The sequence below is a fragment of the Oryzias latipes genome, chromosome 22 (genome assembly GCF_002234675.1).
Source record: "Oryzias latipes chromosome 22, ASM223467v1".
Lineage (NCBI taxonomy): Eukaryota > Metazoa > Chordata > Actinopteri > Beloniformes > Adrianichthyidae > Oryzias > Oryzias latipes.
The window spans coordinates 14156702-14173469 of record NC_019880.2 but is presented as its reverse complement, the minus strand read 5'-3'; the positions used below and the strand labels follow the sequence as shown (position 1 = coordinate 14173469).

General features: G+C 38.1%; 1 protein-coding gene across 1 annotated transcript in view; it reads left to right on the top strand.

Moving 5' to 3' along the window:
- The first annotated feature begins 2294 nt into the window (after positions 1 to 2294).
- Positions 2295 to 16768, top strand: part of LOC101169892 (muscarinic acetylcholine receptor M5) — a 31018-nt gene continuing 16544 nt past the window's right edge. The window contains exon 1 of the mRNA XM_020713869.2: positions 2295 to 2526. The gene's annotated coding sequence lies outside the window, so the exon portion shown is untranslated. The remainder of the gene's footprint in view (positions 2527 to 16768) is intronic.

The window sequence follows — 16768 nt, the reverse complement described above, 5'->3', positions numbered from 1 at the left end:
ATCTGGGTTTTAGCTTTGCTGTTCAATAACTGTTTAATGTCCTCTTTTATAGCCATCCCTCGCGGGATTTATTTGAGTGCTGTTGAAAGGTCCATTTCCAGACCAGCTTTCAAGAAGATCACCTCACATTATCCCCAAGCCTCTTATCCTCAAAGCAGAATGGCAGCACTAAACTACTGTTTGTCCGCCTGCTGCCATGAGATTCTTCTTCTCTTAAGCTGTCTTTTGTCTGCTCCAATCACATATTTTGCCATTTTGGATAAATGATGTTTTTTTCTCCTCCATCATAGCACATTTGTCCTGAAGTTCTGCTCTCTAATGGTCCTTGGGGAATGTTTGTTTTGCTGTATTGTGGATTCATGTATTTATTTTTATATATTAAACCTGATTTTATGAGAATATCATACAATTTTTCTGTGTCATCATCTGGAGAGGAAACTCTGCATCCTGCAAAGAAGTTTGACATCATGGTATTCACCAAAGAATTTAAATATAGGTCTGACCTTTTGAGGATAAAGACTTGTTCATCCATGCATCTTTCAAACTTGCTGAATTCTTTTTGAGGTCAAGGGGTTGCTGGAGCCTATTGAAGCTTCCGTTGGACACATTGCACAATCATATTCAGATTATAGAGACAATTTAGAACAAACAATTATCGTATCCAGGATTTTTTGGGCTGTGGGAGGAAGGCGGAATACCTGGAGAAAAACCAAAACTGTGAAACTTTGATGTAAATGTATGGTGAAACATAGAGCATATTCTACTGTTTCCCTGTTGTAAAGTATGTAAACCGCAATGCAAATTCTGAAAAAACATTATGGCGTTGTTTTTGTGTTGTACACTGCCATGCTTACAGTTACAATTCAACCTGGGAGAAGCAACATGGAATCATCACGTTACAATTCAGCGAATTACAGCAACTTAACGTAAACAACTAAGCATTATGGGAAAATAAAAAGGTGCAGGTTTTAATTTCAAAATCAACTGCTCAAGAAAATGCTGGAGATGTTTCATTTGCAGGTTGCAAGCACGTCTGCCGAGCGTGATTGCAACCTGCACAAGAAGGACCAGCGGGCATTGTGTGGCTGGATTTGAACCAGGGCCTTCTTACTGAGAGGAGTGAGTGCTCAAAAGCTTTTCATTGAAGACATTTCTCTTTTTTCATGTGTTGCAATAAAAATGGAAAAAACTGATAAACACAAAGCTGCTGCTGAAGTCACTTCATCACCACACCAGGCTAGTTCAAAAATTTTATTGATAAAGAAAAAGAACAGTTGAACTTTATGAAACATAAATGTGAATGGATTTGCCATTAATTATAGTTTACTTGTTTGTTTGTACACATTTTATTTACACTTGATTAGAAACACAAGAAATCTGGAAAACTTCACCTGAACTGTTCAGTACCCAGGTATTTATCTCTGAGTCACACTGGTTGAATTTTTGTTTAAAGAAGTCTTGGATTGTTTTTAGGTCAGTGAATCAGATCATTCGAAATGGACCAATATCGACTATAATCGACAACCACAATTCATGATATGAAACGAATCATTGTTAAAATGAACCACTAACCTTTAAAAATAAAAAGTGAACAGATCTAGGAAGTTCATCACATTAATATTTATTACATCTTCCTTTTCAACAAAGAAAAAAAAAGCCATCTTGCTTTGAAACCTGGTAGACAGTAATATACTCCATTGTCAGAATCTTACTTTATATTTCTACTAGCACTATTAGATTTGTAGAAAGAACCTTTAGTCCTCGCCTCCTGATCTCTGCGACACTTAAGGACGGCCAAAGGCATCTGAGAAAGCTGCAGGGCCAGCAGTGCACTTGTGCAGGGATGAAGGTGAGTGCCACTGAAGCTGCACATGCCGGATCTTCCCTCCATGGTGTTCTATTGTGCTGACAGGGGACAAACCAAGAACAGATCCATCTCTGATGCTGTGGCATTAACCTCCCCTGAGAGGATGAACGAGAGTTGAGAGGATTTTGCCCAAAGGCTGGATTTTTCAGGCTTGCATATGATGTGTGCAAATCAGCTTTAGATAATGTGCTGCATGTTTTGACTAGAAAATGTGTACGGTCAAATAAATAACCAACTAATCAGGTTTTGCCTTTCTTTTTAATTATAATTGTTTGTTTGCTGAAATTAAGAGAAGCCATATTTTTGTGATTTATTGAAAATGAGATAAACTTTTTAAGAACAGTCCCCTCCCCATGTCTGTGTCACCTTCCAATCCCCTTCCAATCCCCCTGATCACCTGTATCTGTTCACCTGCCTGTTTATTGCTCTGATCACCACTAGTTCTCCGCCAGAAATTTGTTGTTTCTCCACAGCTTGTTGCTTTGAATCCTGCTCTGGTTGCCTGATCCTGTTTTGACCCTGATCTGCCCTGCAATGCCCCTTGCTGGATCTTCTACCTGTCTGTTGAGAAAAATCCTGGTTCTGGATTGAATCAATGAACTGTATCCAAAACTGTGGATTGGGGTTTGGGAACTGTTTGAGGCGGAACTTCTTGTCATGTGAGTCAAAACCTTTGCCAGCCTCCCTTTTCTGGGTTGGGTAATGCCCCGGCTCATACTGAAACTAACCACCCCGGAAAGACTTTTTGTTGCGTTCGAATTCTTTCACTACTCACTGTAGTTTGTTCGCCATTTTGTAGAGCCGTCCGAATCTACAATTCCAATACTGCGTGTCATAGAAAGTTCCCAGAAGTCTCTGTGAAAAACCAGTGAGCATCAATGCTTACCAGATAGGGGCATGTAGACTACAGTGCATTGCATTTGGACAATTTTTGTGAAAAAAAAAGTATTTTATGTAATTTTTGAACCATAAAAGTCTTCATCATGAGTCTAGCGGTTGCTTAACAAATCCAGAGCAGTGGATAGTCCCGCATTTTATAGTTTTTTTTTTGTTTTTAGGGAGTAGGGAGGAGGGAATTTGGAAATAGCCTTTGTTAGCTTCCTCAGCCAGTTGCCCATACCTGTCCTGCCTGTTCTGAGCTGCAGAATCAGCTCAGTGCCGATAGTCCTATTCATGCCCATAGTCTTCTGCTTGTGTGTCTTTAAGAAAAGACAAAGCTTATTTTTGTCTTTGCCATCTTTGCATTTTCGAGAATTCAATTTTCTGGGTCCTTGGGAAATACCCTTTGAGCTCCTCCCCAACTATGCAGCCACAAGGGGTGCCAAGTCTGGGTCCCCAAGTGCTGGTTCCCAGCCCAGATAATATGCAGGGTTGTGTCCGGAAGGGCATCTGGCATAAAAATCTCTGCCAAACCACCTGTGTGAATCAGTGAAAGCTGATTTGCTATGGCGGCCCCTGAAGGGACATGCCAAAAGGTGAACATGTTTTTTCTGACTATATCCCTTGTTTTGCGAAGTGACCTGGACTAAAAGTTTAAATACCCTATCTGACACAAAAATAAATATTTACAAAACGTCTATCTTTTTACTTCCTAGGTATTCATATCTGCACAAACACCCCCCCCCCCCATGAAAAAAAAATTATTCATACAGGGAATATTCAGTGAGTTGTCACGACTGTTCCTCATTGCTACTTGGGTCATTTTTCATTCCTTTCAGTTGCAGGTACACTAACTTATAATCTAAAACCTAAAAAAGCATTTTAGACAAAGGGATAAAAACATGCGTTCTATTTTAACAGAATGCGAGAATTGGCTCTAATGCAGCTTTTATTGATGGTCTACAAAATGTAGCAACAAAGGCAATTTTTGGTCATATATATATACATTTAACACCCTCCTGGGTATGTTTTTTTTTTACATTTTATTTTATTTTTATAGAGTGGAAGAGTACCACCAGAAACAGATTGTATTAATACCTCCATATAATCCAAACAAGTAATGCATTTTCTTGGTGTCTGTCCATTTAATTTCTGAAAAGATGAATGTTGTCCAACAAATGATGTTGCAAATGTAACCACACAGAAATGCTGTCACCCATACAATAACTAAGTATTTTATGTCAGAAGGAACAATCTGGCCCTCCAACCCTGTGATGGTTGTTCCTTCATGTGAATCCAGCCACACATCTCTGCAGAAAGGAAAGGACGGCGCCTTCACTGCCATTTTCATCTACTTCAAATAAGACCTTCCTGTGTGATGTGGCTGTATATCTCAAACTGCAGGCTTTGACTCTGGCACATTTTGCAAAAGACTTTTACTTTTTGGTTTATCATGTGTGCTGAAGCAGCATCATCAAGATAAAACATTTTCAGAATGGCATTTTCTCTTTGACATTTTCACTTTGATAAAATAATTTGTTAGCATTTCTATTTCCTATAAAGAGCCCCATTTGGCCTTTCTTTGCTGTCAGTCTGAGCAGAAGTTGTTTTTTCTTTGTTTTCCTGCTCTGTATCTATCTGTATCTATGCTCTGTATTTAGCTATGAAGCTGCACATTTATTGGACAACAATCATTATCAATGATTACAGCCAAAGAAATAGCTTTAACTGAATATGTGAGCAAAAGTATTTTTCAAAAGAAAATTGATATTTTCTTACTATACAGGTTATGTAAAATAGATGCACTTTAATAAAGTCAAATAGCAAAAAATAAAGACAATTATTGGCAGTATTTGTTACAACGAGAAACACTTTTTTTAAGTTTGCATTGTAAAATTGCGCATAGTTCATGAATGCAGATTTTTTTGTACTCACAAGTGACCCAGATATGTTTTTTTTTCTATCAATGTTCTTAATCTTTCCCCTTTATATGTAATATCGTGCTTCTAATCTGTGTCTTTTAAAGTCAGTATTTTTGAAATGTCAGAACATTACAGAAGTATATAAAAAAAAAAAACTCTAAGCTTAATGATATTGATGAGAACTGCACTCCTGGAAGTGGAAAACCTCAGACATGGTTGTGCTTCTGGCTGTGGATGAATCGGGGCTCAAAGGTGAAGGGATTATATAGACGGATGGGATCTGAGAAGAATAAGTGTGTGAGATAGAAAATGTCAGACATAAAACCATCTTTCTTCATCTCTGTTCCCTTCAACACTTCAGGGATTTTCTGGCAGACGAAAAATCATTTTATTTAACTTAACAAAGTGGAAGATGAAACAAATGAGGGTTTATAATTATTTACGTCATGCAGAAAATCATGGGCTACAACAATATTACTGTTTCCAAACATAAATAGAATTAGAGTTCAATAACCGTGTGACTAGAACTATTGTAAAACTGCAGAACAATAACCCCCAAATTAATTCTTGAGACATCTGTTCCATATGAATAATAACTGCTGTGACCAAAAGGAAGTGCTAATGCAATTGACATTCTGCTGACTAATTCAAATCTGGGCCACGGCTCTAAAAGCTTTTCATGATGTCGCTGTAATTTTCTGAGCAGTTTTGAATTTCCACTTCATGGTCCATTTACTGGTCACTGGATGAGCGCCAAAATCGATTTGTGTCATTCAGAGTGTCAGAGCCAAATGTATTGAATAATTGAAATAGGAGACCTGGTGAACTGTCACAGGGTTTTAAAAAAAGGTTTGCTGTTTGAAATGTCTTCTGTATCTAACAGGAGGGTGGAGGAAGGGGAGGTCAGCTCATGGAAGTGGTCATCGTGTCTGCTAACTAAAACTACCGGCATGCTTCTATTTTGTAGTAAATCTTACAATTTAATTCTGTCACATGACCAAAAATCCAGAACACTGGACACGATTCCCAACCAATCCTGATTTTTGTTTTATAACGTGCCATAAAAAAGATCATGAGTAAACTTGAATGATGGCAGACTGATCTGCAAGTGACAGGACCATGATAACTCAGTTGAAGGACCATTTTATCTAAATCTCACCAGTTGCAACCAAAAATGTGAACCTTAGACATAAACACGCTGGAGTCCCAAATCCCAGATGTCATCTATGGGACTGGATGGTTAAAACTTGAGGTCTAAGATGGGTTTACTCCACCATCTCAATAAGTGGTCATTTCAGTACCTACATCTGTTTTTTGTTTTGATTTGAATCTGACAATGGAGGGTAGGGTTTTGGTCTAATTCAGAGGTTCTCACACTGTGGAGAATTCCCTTTAGGGTGCTGTAGGGTATTTACAGGAAGGAGATGAGCTGTCTCTGGCTGAACATGGGTTCTTAAATGCATTTATAGCATACGGTGTTCACATTGGACTGCCGCTAACCGATACTAGTGCTCAAATCAACAGTGGGCGGAGGATTGGTGTGAAATGCCAAAGTCATGCAAATCTTGTGAATCTTGCTCCAGGCCTTTTTTTTACAGCTCTATTCCAATATATAATAGACTTGATGTCAGAATTCTGGCTGGAAAAATATTGCGACTATTAATTCCTTTTCTGTGATCAATTTTGAAACTGTTGGCACTTCTATGACTGAAAAAGGACGCCATCCATACGTCACTACCAAAACAGAGTCCATGATTGATCATAATTCGAGATGATAGATGTTTAATTTGCAACTCGTGTTGAATGGACGTACGTTTTGTGTATAAAGCCCAAAACTGGACAGAAAAACTTGCGTAGAAGCGTTTGACAGCAAGAATTTTGGAAACCGAAACCCGAAGGTGCATTTAAATAGACTTTTCATTGAAAGTGGTCGCTTGAACACCCGTTGCTGAGCCTGTTGTGAATGTAACATTTAGGCTCTTTGTGATCATTCAGCCCCTTTCTATATGAACTCTAGCTGTTTGCAGTGTCAGCCAATTTTCAAAAATGTGTGTTTAAGGTTTCTATATAAAGATAAAAGAAAAATTCCAAATTTTGCCAAAGTATAATAGCTGCACATATAAAAAACAATAGTCGCGCCCCCAGCCGTCCCCCAACCCCATCTTGATGAAGCCCATCTGCTGGAGAGTTCTGGTACATCTTTTTGTCGTCCTGGGTGAGGATCCCTCCTTCACGTGGACATCCAAGAGGTTGCTCCTTTTTTTTGGAATTGTCAGAAAATTGGGCTATATAAATAGAATTGAATTGAATTGAATAGTCAAATCAGTCCACAATTTTATTAGTTCGTTTTGATGCTTTTACATTAAACTGTTTTATTTCCTGAAGAGCTGAGTTATTAGAAAATTACAGCTGTTCCTACATGAACATATTCTTATACAACATTTTGTATCCCCTTTTGGATATACGTTGCCTTTAGCAGGTTGTCTTTTCTTAAGTTTGTTCTGCTTGAGATACATGTCTAAATAGTATGTTCATATATGACTTTGTGTATCCTTTTTCTTGTAATTGAACCCCTTTTTGACCAATTAAGGCTGTAGGAATTATAAAAATCTTACTGATGTGGGTAAATATTAATATTTTAATTTAATGTTGAGAGCTACAAAACACTCCAGTGTAGCTTTTCCTGGAAGGAAAACAAAAAAAAACAATCTCCACCTGCCTTACTTTTATGTTGCAACATCATTTGTAGCTTTGATCTTGTCAGTGTTCTTAATTTATGCCTGCTCCATTAGGGTGTGTAGCGCTTGCATCTGTTCTGCCACCTGGGGCGTTCTGCAGAGAAATGTTTGACAAGAGGCTGCTGCAGCACCAACAGGGTGCAAAGAGGCACTTAGACCAGGCAGCCCTCTATAACTCTCTGCTCCCCTGAGAAGAAGTTGCACAGATCAGGTAATTTTACCCTAGACACCACAAAGGAGGGGCAAAAATGACAAACAGTGTAATTTGATTCATTTTAAAAGCCCTCAGTGTGTTCCCCAGTTAATTTCCCTTCAGCAAAAGCTTATAAATGCATCTTACTGCTATATTTTACACAGCTTTATGTTTTCTTTTTGGCCTTAGGATATAACTTTAGTGGTTTTAGATTATTGTCTTCATAGAATATCTGCTGCTGTTTTTTATGTAAGGAAAAATTACTTATTGATTAAAGACAAAACAATGGTCTTTTAGTTTTATTGGGATTTTTTTTCCAAGTCTTTTAACACCCTAGCTGGCAGATGTAAAGATCAGATCATAATAAAGCCACAAACATTTTATCTGTAATGACTCTGTCAGTCCACATTCATTGGAATTGAGACGTTCTTGGTTGTTGCTGATGATAAGGACGGTCATGCTTTATCTCATTATTTTTAATCCAGAATGAGAATGTTATCCCGGCAGAAAGCATTTTGGAGCATGGTTAGCTTCTAAACTCTCTGCAAAAACGGGTAGAGAATCACATGAAGGGCACAAATGCCTGCTGACAAACCCTTCTGCAAGAACTTTGGGGTAGTGCTGGGTAACAGCCTGCAGGTATCGGGCCACTGAGGACTCCTGACAGACATCTCAACCAATTACTGTTCTGCACCTTGGCTGCTGCTCTGGGCAATGAAAACTATTTTAGTGAAGATTAATTTTCATAAAGGAACAAGCTGAGTGACTGTTGACTTTGTTCGGTACAGAAAGACTCCCAAAAGACCTTCTGGATGAACTCCATTTTCACAATAAATGCTGGTTGTTTTCTGTTGTTTTTTCATGCAATTAGGGAGATTACAAACCAGATAAGTCTGTGTTTCTTTGTTAAAATATCAGTCTTTTAACAAATACTAAAACCAAAATATGAAATCTGGGAATACTTTGAGTCAGTATGAAAGCATACAAGCTACATAAAAATCCTTGGTCAATATTTTCTGCCATGTCATTCAAGGCAAATGAATATAAAACACCGGTATGTTTGTGGGTGTGTGTGTGTGAGTCTGTGCATGCTGCGAGCTACATTGCAGTGTTTCTTTTCTCTTTTTTTTCTTTTTTTTATTATTTTCTTTCTTTTGTAAATGTTCGATACAGAAGACCCTCTTGAAAACAGTATGTTGCATATCAAGGAGCTTATCCGTAAAGTTTAAATGAATAAACTAAGTGAATAAATCCCAATAAAACCTAAGCTAAGAGTTTTTAAAGTTCCTTTGAGGTGCGCATGGGCACCACAAGGGATGTCATGAAAACTGAATGTGTGTGTGGTAAATGTATCGTGAAGTATTAGTAAGGCTGAGAGAAGTTACACGCACCTGTCGTCATAGGTGTGTGCAACTTTCCTCAGCCTTGTTGGTGATGCTGTCTGTCGTGCGGTTATCTTACACCACACTCTTTTTGTTAGGGAGGCGCGCGTACTGATCACCTGCAAATGCTGAACGTACGGGGTTTGCAGGTGACACGTAAGTGACACCCGTAGGATGCCCACACAAAATATGCTCTTGTGGGGTAATTTCTTCATTTGTAACAGTAAGACTGCACGCTTGAGCGCCACCTACTTCCCCCCTACTTACCTTTGTGTGTTGTTTAAGTGTTCACTACAACCTGACACCCACAGTATGCTTATAGATAAAAATGTGCATGAATATTTTGGCTATACGGGTCCACCGAGCGATCCACGACCTTAATGTTTTGAGACCATATATACTCTTAAGGCAGTTGTGACTAAGGCTTTGTTACTTCTGTAATTACTCTCTGTACTCTCTTAGACGATGACTTCAGTTTCCTATCTCCAGTTTCCCTGTTCTCCCCGTCACATTTTTCTGAGGCGCCTCTATTTTTCTCCCACAGTCCAAATGCCTGCAGGTTAGCTTGATTTGTGATTTTGAACTGCTTCTGCGCTGGTAATGACTAAACGGAGCGAGGAGTTTTTGGCACAAACACATCAAGAATGATCCACAAAGATGCGAGACGAGCACACACTAGGAGCAAAAAGAGGAGACATGAACAAGAGAGATTACTTTTAAAATATGACTGGGGACAAACACTTAACAACACTGTAAACCTGAATAGGTTCAGTGAACTCAAAATATGAGGAAACTGATTACATATTTTTTAAGTTGTCTTGCTTAAAAATTATAAGTTAATCAGAATTTAGAATGTTGAAGTTGACACTAACACTTTAACTAAATCATAACTTTTTACTCATTGTCAATCCTCTCTGGATCAGGGGGCTGCCTATGGTAGAAGAAAGAATTTAGAATGTTTGAGTTGACACCTAAACACCCAACACATGCAAGCTCCACACAATAAGGTGTTGTGTTACAGAACTTGAACCAAGGTCTTGTTAGTCTGGCAGGCACACTTACTGCTGCGCCTCCGCATCTCAAAAAATCTATGAGGCTGACTTCGTCTCATAACGTTCATGGGCGTAAGTTATGTCACGTGTCTTCACTTATAAGTTTTGACACCGACGTTTAATTTACTCAAAATGTTTTAGTCAAATAAAGATTTAACTGAAGTCAAACTTCGATCGGCTTATAGGCTTTATGCTGACTTGACTTGGTTGCTACTTTTGAGTTCTATGATGGTAAAACTTTGGAGCTCATTGTTCTGTTCGGGTTTACAGTGAAGACATTTTGGCTGTTTTTTGGAACTGCATATTGAACACTTAAATGATTGGAAGAACATTCCAAATTCACACCTTATGTTTCAAAGTTTCCCTACAATAGAACAGCCGAAAGAACTACCAAATAAGCCTTGATAAAGAATATGTGTAGATACAAGTCTGTGTCTCCTGAGCGCCATTAGAAAGTCTGACTAGGCTGGAGTCTGTTCCAATGAGGGGCTAAGCAGCTGTAATTTGCAGACCCAGAACGGCGAGTAGAGGTTGTCCCACTAGGTGGCTGTTTAGGGGCCTCACATGGCCGCGATAATGAGGCAGGTTGCCTCATTAAAAGCCATGAGGCTTGCACACAAGAGAAACTGACATCAAAAGCCCCCACTCCGCTGTAAGTAAGCCTCTGGACACATGCTTTTGACCACAATATTAAAGTCAAACAGTCCGCTGCAGACCTGCTTGCTGCTGCTTTCATCTTTATATTGTCCATGCAAAAAGCCAGTTGAATATGCAAATTTGTGACATTTACTTCTATATTAGATAATTTTTCGCCCTGTTTTTGGTAATACTGAAGAAAAGGTTTTCATTTGCATTATTAGACAAAACAAATCACTTAATACTGATTAATAAATAATTGGTATGCTGGATGATTAAATTATGACTTAAAAGCTCCATATGGCTGGGGAAAAGAAAAAGCTTTAAACACAAAACTTCAGCTGGAGTTTCTGTTACCTCAACTGGAGCCTTTCTATCAAAAAAGCTTTTTAGATCTTTGAACGTCTCGGTGCCTGTTACCTCAATCAATTTAAGGGGGTACAGAAATATCTTGACGCTACCAATGAAAAAGGTCAAACAATAACTTTATCTCTCTATCAATTTTTTAAATGACTGTTGTAGATTGACAAAGCCTGTAGAAATGCCAGCTACTGGTTTGCTCACAGTTGATCGAAAGTCATTTTGGTCACACAGGACCCCATCACAAAGGACCCAAGCAAATAGGCTAGACTAGTCTGCTCAGGAGACGCAGACTAGCTGTCTTAATTTTTTGATCTCACCACAAAGGCAAAAATAGGTATAAACCCAGACCATGTGTTTGTCTCTGTTCCTATGTTGAATTATTTTGGACCAGACAATTTTTACACTGTTTGTGTAAAAATCAGTTTGCAGTTCGCTGGTGAACTAAAGGCTCCTTCTTCTTTTGTCTCTAAACATGCATGCAAGTGCATCAAGGACCTGCAATTGCAGGTCAATGCTCACCTGTAATTTTTAGTCAAGCCAATAAAAAAAAATGTTTTCCTCTTTTCCTCTCGTCCTTTTTTCTGCAGACATTGTTTTGTCATTGAGTTGTCGGAAATTGATGATGTGTGAAAGTGACAGAAAGCAGATGAGACGTACTGTAACAGGGCTGCCACTGCAGGAAAACAAAATGTCAGATGTGGAACATCATATCTGCAGACAGGAAAATGAGAGGTCAACTGGTGCTGTGTGTTTGTGTGTGTGTGTGTGTGTGGGGGGGGGGGGTATTTAAATGAACATCAGCTTTTTGTGTCTGACAAACACAGAGAAAGTCCCTTTAATACAAAGGAGCAGCACCTATTTTCTCACTGAAAGTGTTCTAAATGTATGACAATAGACGGATAGCATGCAAGCCACGGTCGGTCAGTCACCAGGAAAAAATTCAACATCTTTCAGAACCTTAAGCCATGGAGGGGGCAATATAGTATGGATGGATTTGCGGATGCACATCGCTCAGGCAGGAAATGTTTTCCAAGAAATGTTGAAGAAGAGAGCGAAAAATGTGGAATGAAAGTAACAGACCCAGAAAGCACAGGAAGAAAAAGAAGTGAGTCACCATGCAAAAGGCAGAGCGTATTGTTTTGATCAAATCAACATAATTCGCATTAACTATCTCAGTTTTCTTTTAGTCATAAAATGTTATCTGTGATCTGTTTATGCAAAATACAGTCAATTATCATCCACCTTTTCAACAACATGTTTGCATTGACCTTTTTTGTCTGCGAAATGTCAAAGATCAAGTGAGGCCAAAAGGTTTCATGTCATTAAAAAGTCTAAGAGGTAGTGAAAAATGCATTTAGTTAGGCTCTTTTTTTTCACAGTTGTGTTATATTCTCTTTTTCAAGCTAAAGTCTATTCACACCAATTCAATACATGATTAAACACATCCAAGAAATTGTCACTAAAATTAGAAAGAAAAGGAAAGTGGTGTATTCTTAAAAAAAGTGCTATACTACCCTCTTAGAGGTCCCAAGTCGCTTTACAGTCACAGTCCTATTCACCCATGCACTCACACATTCACACACTGATGGTGGAGCCGGTGCCAAACACTGATGTCAACCTATAACCAGCACTACCAGGAGCAATGTGGGGTTCGATGTCTCACTCGACACATGGGTGGGGAGTGCAGGAATCGAACCTGCAATCCTCCAATGAGGGGTTGACCGCTTTACTTCTGCACCATGGCTGCCCCTGAACAATTGAACAATTCTTTTTTGCAATAAATCACACACAAGTAATGTTTTTTTCTTTTATCAAATTAAATCAAAGTTACGTCTCCACACCATAGGTGGTTCAGTGGGGCTATATTTGTGCTAAATCTTTTTTTAACAATACCTTTTGTGTTTGCACCCCGGGAAAACATCTCATTTGGTTTGCCCCTCCCATTTTCCCTCCAGCAAGGTCCCTTGAGAAAACCAAGGTAGTATTTTTAAATGTTGCCCTTTATAAAAATGCACTGTCCAAATTCTGTGAATATAAATCCTAAATGCCAATAGCTTTTTGTTGTTCATTGTTTGTGTGTTATGTTGCTGTGTTGGCATGCTATGGGTCTGTAGATGGAAATAAAAAACAAATCTTGTCTATCCATCCTGCTTCAGAACCTCAGAACCGGCTGAATGCCTTTCGGGGGTTATGGTTTTGTTGGGGCCAACACAGTTACTGTTGGATGAAGACAGGCCACACCCTCATCAGGTCGCTGGACTGTTGTAGGGCCACACACAGTCACATGCACACCTAGGGGCACTTTAAAGATACCAGATCACCTTTGAAGTAAGGTTTTAGGACTGTGGGAGGAAGCTGTAGTGCCCAGAGTGAACCCACGCATGCATGAGGAGAGCATGCAAACTCCACACAGAAAGCTCCCTGTTGGAAATCTAACCAGGGCTTTCTTGCTGTGAAGAGAGTGTGCTGACCACTACAGCACGTGCAGCCCTAAAATATGGTAATTAAAAAGTAAAAAGCAAAAGTTAAGCTTATTGACAGTTGTGAAGTGTGGCTGCTGGGCTGCATTCTGAAGTTTTGGGGTTATTTTATCAGGTTTTTGTGCAATTTATTACTTGAACAGCAGGGACAAAAGGTGTGAGGTTCAAACATCAAACACCACACCACCCTGCTTGCCACTAATGCTTGTCAGATTAATGTAATTGTACATGCTTGTGACTACAGATGTAGAGTGTCAGTTCATTATTAGCTCAGGTGTTATAGTAGGCTATGGGGGGGAGGAGGTTTTTTTTTTTTGTTCTTTCAAGACTACAATTGTCTTAAACTTAAGTGGTTTCCAAATTACTCACAACTTAGTGCTCGATATAGAGCATCCGCTTTCAAAATCTGGTGCCCTGATTAGGGAAATAGTGAGGGCATTCGGACACAACCTTGGAGAGTTTTTTTGTTGTTGTTATTTTAAAATTTATTTGACTAAGAAAAGTTCAGAATTTGATTATAAAACTCTTTTTAAGTGAGTCGTGCTTAAAACAACAGCTAAAAATGTTTCACTAAAACCACAGCTTTACAAAGTCTACAAGTCAGAATCTTTTTACATCTAAAATACAACAAATCAATGAATCAAATTTAATTTATTTTAAATGTGACCTTAAATAAACCAATTAAGAGTAAAATTGAACTTACACAACATTTCAGATGAATGGATGAAGCAGGAAATTAAAAAAAAAATTAAACACTGACTAACCTTAAAAAAGCAATGCATTTAAATACAGACTATTTTACATTTCTTTTTCTTTGCAGGAAAATGTCAGAGTATTGAACTTTATGTTGATGTTTGTGACATCCCATTAATTTACTATTAAGAGGGGGGATGAACCTGTTCTAAATATGTAGAAATTATAAGCCCACGTTCATAAAAAATCAGAGGGAAAAAACTCTGTAGGAGGACAGCTTTCTCATGCATCATGAGATCTTATTACAGCTGCTCCCGCCTGATTCGGATTCTGAAGGGGAAATGATCAAGATGACTTTAACTTCAGCTCTTTAGGAATCATCCAAACATCCACTTGTCAGACACCTCCTGTCTACCCTTCCTCTGACTCATCATCACTAGTGCAGCCAGCGCAGCAGTCCGTCAGGTCTAATGAACAGAAAGACTTGGAGAGTAGGTCTTTTAATTTACAGCATTTAAAATAGAATTCATCCGTGCTTAACTCAACTAATATTGTGAATTTTTGCTGTTTTATTCGCTTCAAAGTTTTGATTTCCCTTTTTGAACATTTATTATTAAAAAAGTATATCAGAAATGTGTTGGAATGAGAGTGTTTTTAAATTTCTGATGCAGAAGTAGGCCTGCAGGTCAGGAACGGCTCTGTTTGGTGCAGGCAAGAGACTAATTCAGTTATTCCAAACCCACATTCGAAAGTAGGTCATTCTGTTTTTGGTAACACGATCTAACGGGGTCTTTTAGGCCACATAGACAAGTTTTATCTCCGAGAAAGCAGAGGCTGTCGTCTTTGTTGAAAAGAGATCTTTGATTTGATGTCAAAACTGCTGCTTTGAATCCATGTGTGTCCCCTTGTTTCGCAGGTGGGACGCCTTCCAGCTTTGAAGTAATAATTTATGGAGTTTTAATCTAAGACTGGAGGGACTGTTTATGATCTTTATATTTGAGCAAACAGACATAAAAACTCTCTATGGAGGAAAAATTAGGACACCAAAAATATAAAAAGAACAAGCCAAAATATCTAAAACAAATGGAGCATGTGAAGAACCGAGACAGCAATGTAGCCGGATATTTTGGGGTTTTCTGTGGAGACCTGGAGGAGGTCAGAGGTCATACACAAGATTTCAAATATTCGTTCAAAAGGAGAAAAAAACAGAGATCACGTTCCAGCCACACTCATTTCTCATTATTGTATATGGTATTGTTATAATTTCTTTTTTCAAAGAGTGAAAAGAACACAAAGGACCCAGGACATCAGTATAGCCTCTTCATGACCTGGTCCTGTTGGCAAAACTGACACTTGTAAACAAATCTTCTGAATATAAGACAAAAACTGTAATATTGCAAATATCTTCTTATGAAAATGTCAACAAAGTTTAATTTCAACCTACCTGAAGATTTTGAAGATTGTTTAGGTTAAAATAAAAGTTTGCTGTTTATCACAGGTATGAATGCACTTTTTGCATTTTTGCCAAGTTGATTTCTGAAAAAAACTACAAATTGGATTGTTAGACTGTACAAAATTACAGATAGATTGTTTTTTCTCCTGCAACATAGAAAGACTTTAAAGGAGGGTAAACAAAGTGGAAAAAAATGGGAAAGAGCCAAAATCTAAAATTGTGCAGCCTAGAAAGACAGCTATACATTGAAGTTGGGTTTCCTAAAATTGATTTAATTCAAGCAATTATTTGAAAAAAAGACAAACAAAAGAGATATGCATGGATGTATTAAACTCAAAAGGATTTGTCATTATTTGATTGAAAAATAAAAATAAATATACAAGTAAAAGAGATACGCAATTTACCTATCTGTGTAAATGATGCCATCATATATCACCATAATTACTCTTAATTATAAATCGTATGCATAAATTAAAGTTGAATAACAATATGCTACAAAGAAAAGTGAACATTGTGTCATGGTCGCTGCAGCTACCTCTTTTCTAGATAAGTAATCAAACGGCAATCCTCAAATCTATCACTCGCTGTAATTGCAAAGTTGAAGGAGCAGGAATTTCAAAATTATATTAACATAGTCATTATTTAAAAAAACACACAAATATTTAATGTTTTATAGTTGCTATTTTAGTCAAAAAGGAAACACTAAACTTTACATTTCTATATCAAGATTATGGTCTCCACTGCTTAAAAAAATAAAGCAGTGCTTTTGGTTTTTTTAAATGTTAGTGTTTCTCAGCAAACAATTCTCCTCGGAAATACGTTTTGTAGTATGATAGAGGAAAAAAATTGAACTTTCTCCTCGTGAAAACAGGTTTTGAGGAAAACGGTGCATAATTTTGTTGGGCTGTTGTTCACCAAGGTGGATCTGTACTGTCTGGGTCTTTTGCTGCAGCTGATTGCAGATATTTCCCTTCAAAAGGAAAGAATAAATTCATCTACACGTCGTTCCAAAACATTTTACAAGCTATAGAATAACCAGAAGAGTGTGGTTCTCCATGAAAAGATCAAAAAAGAGAGGCGCATGTGAGGCGAAGGTAGAATCTGACTGGA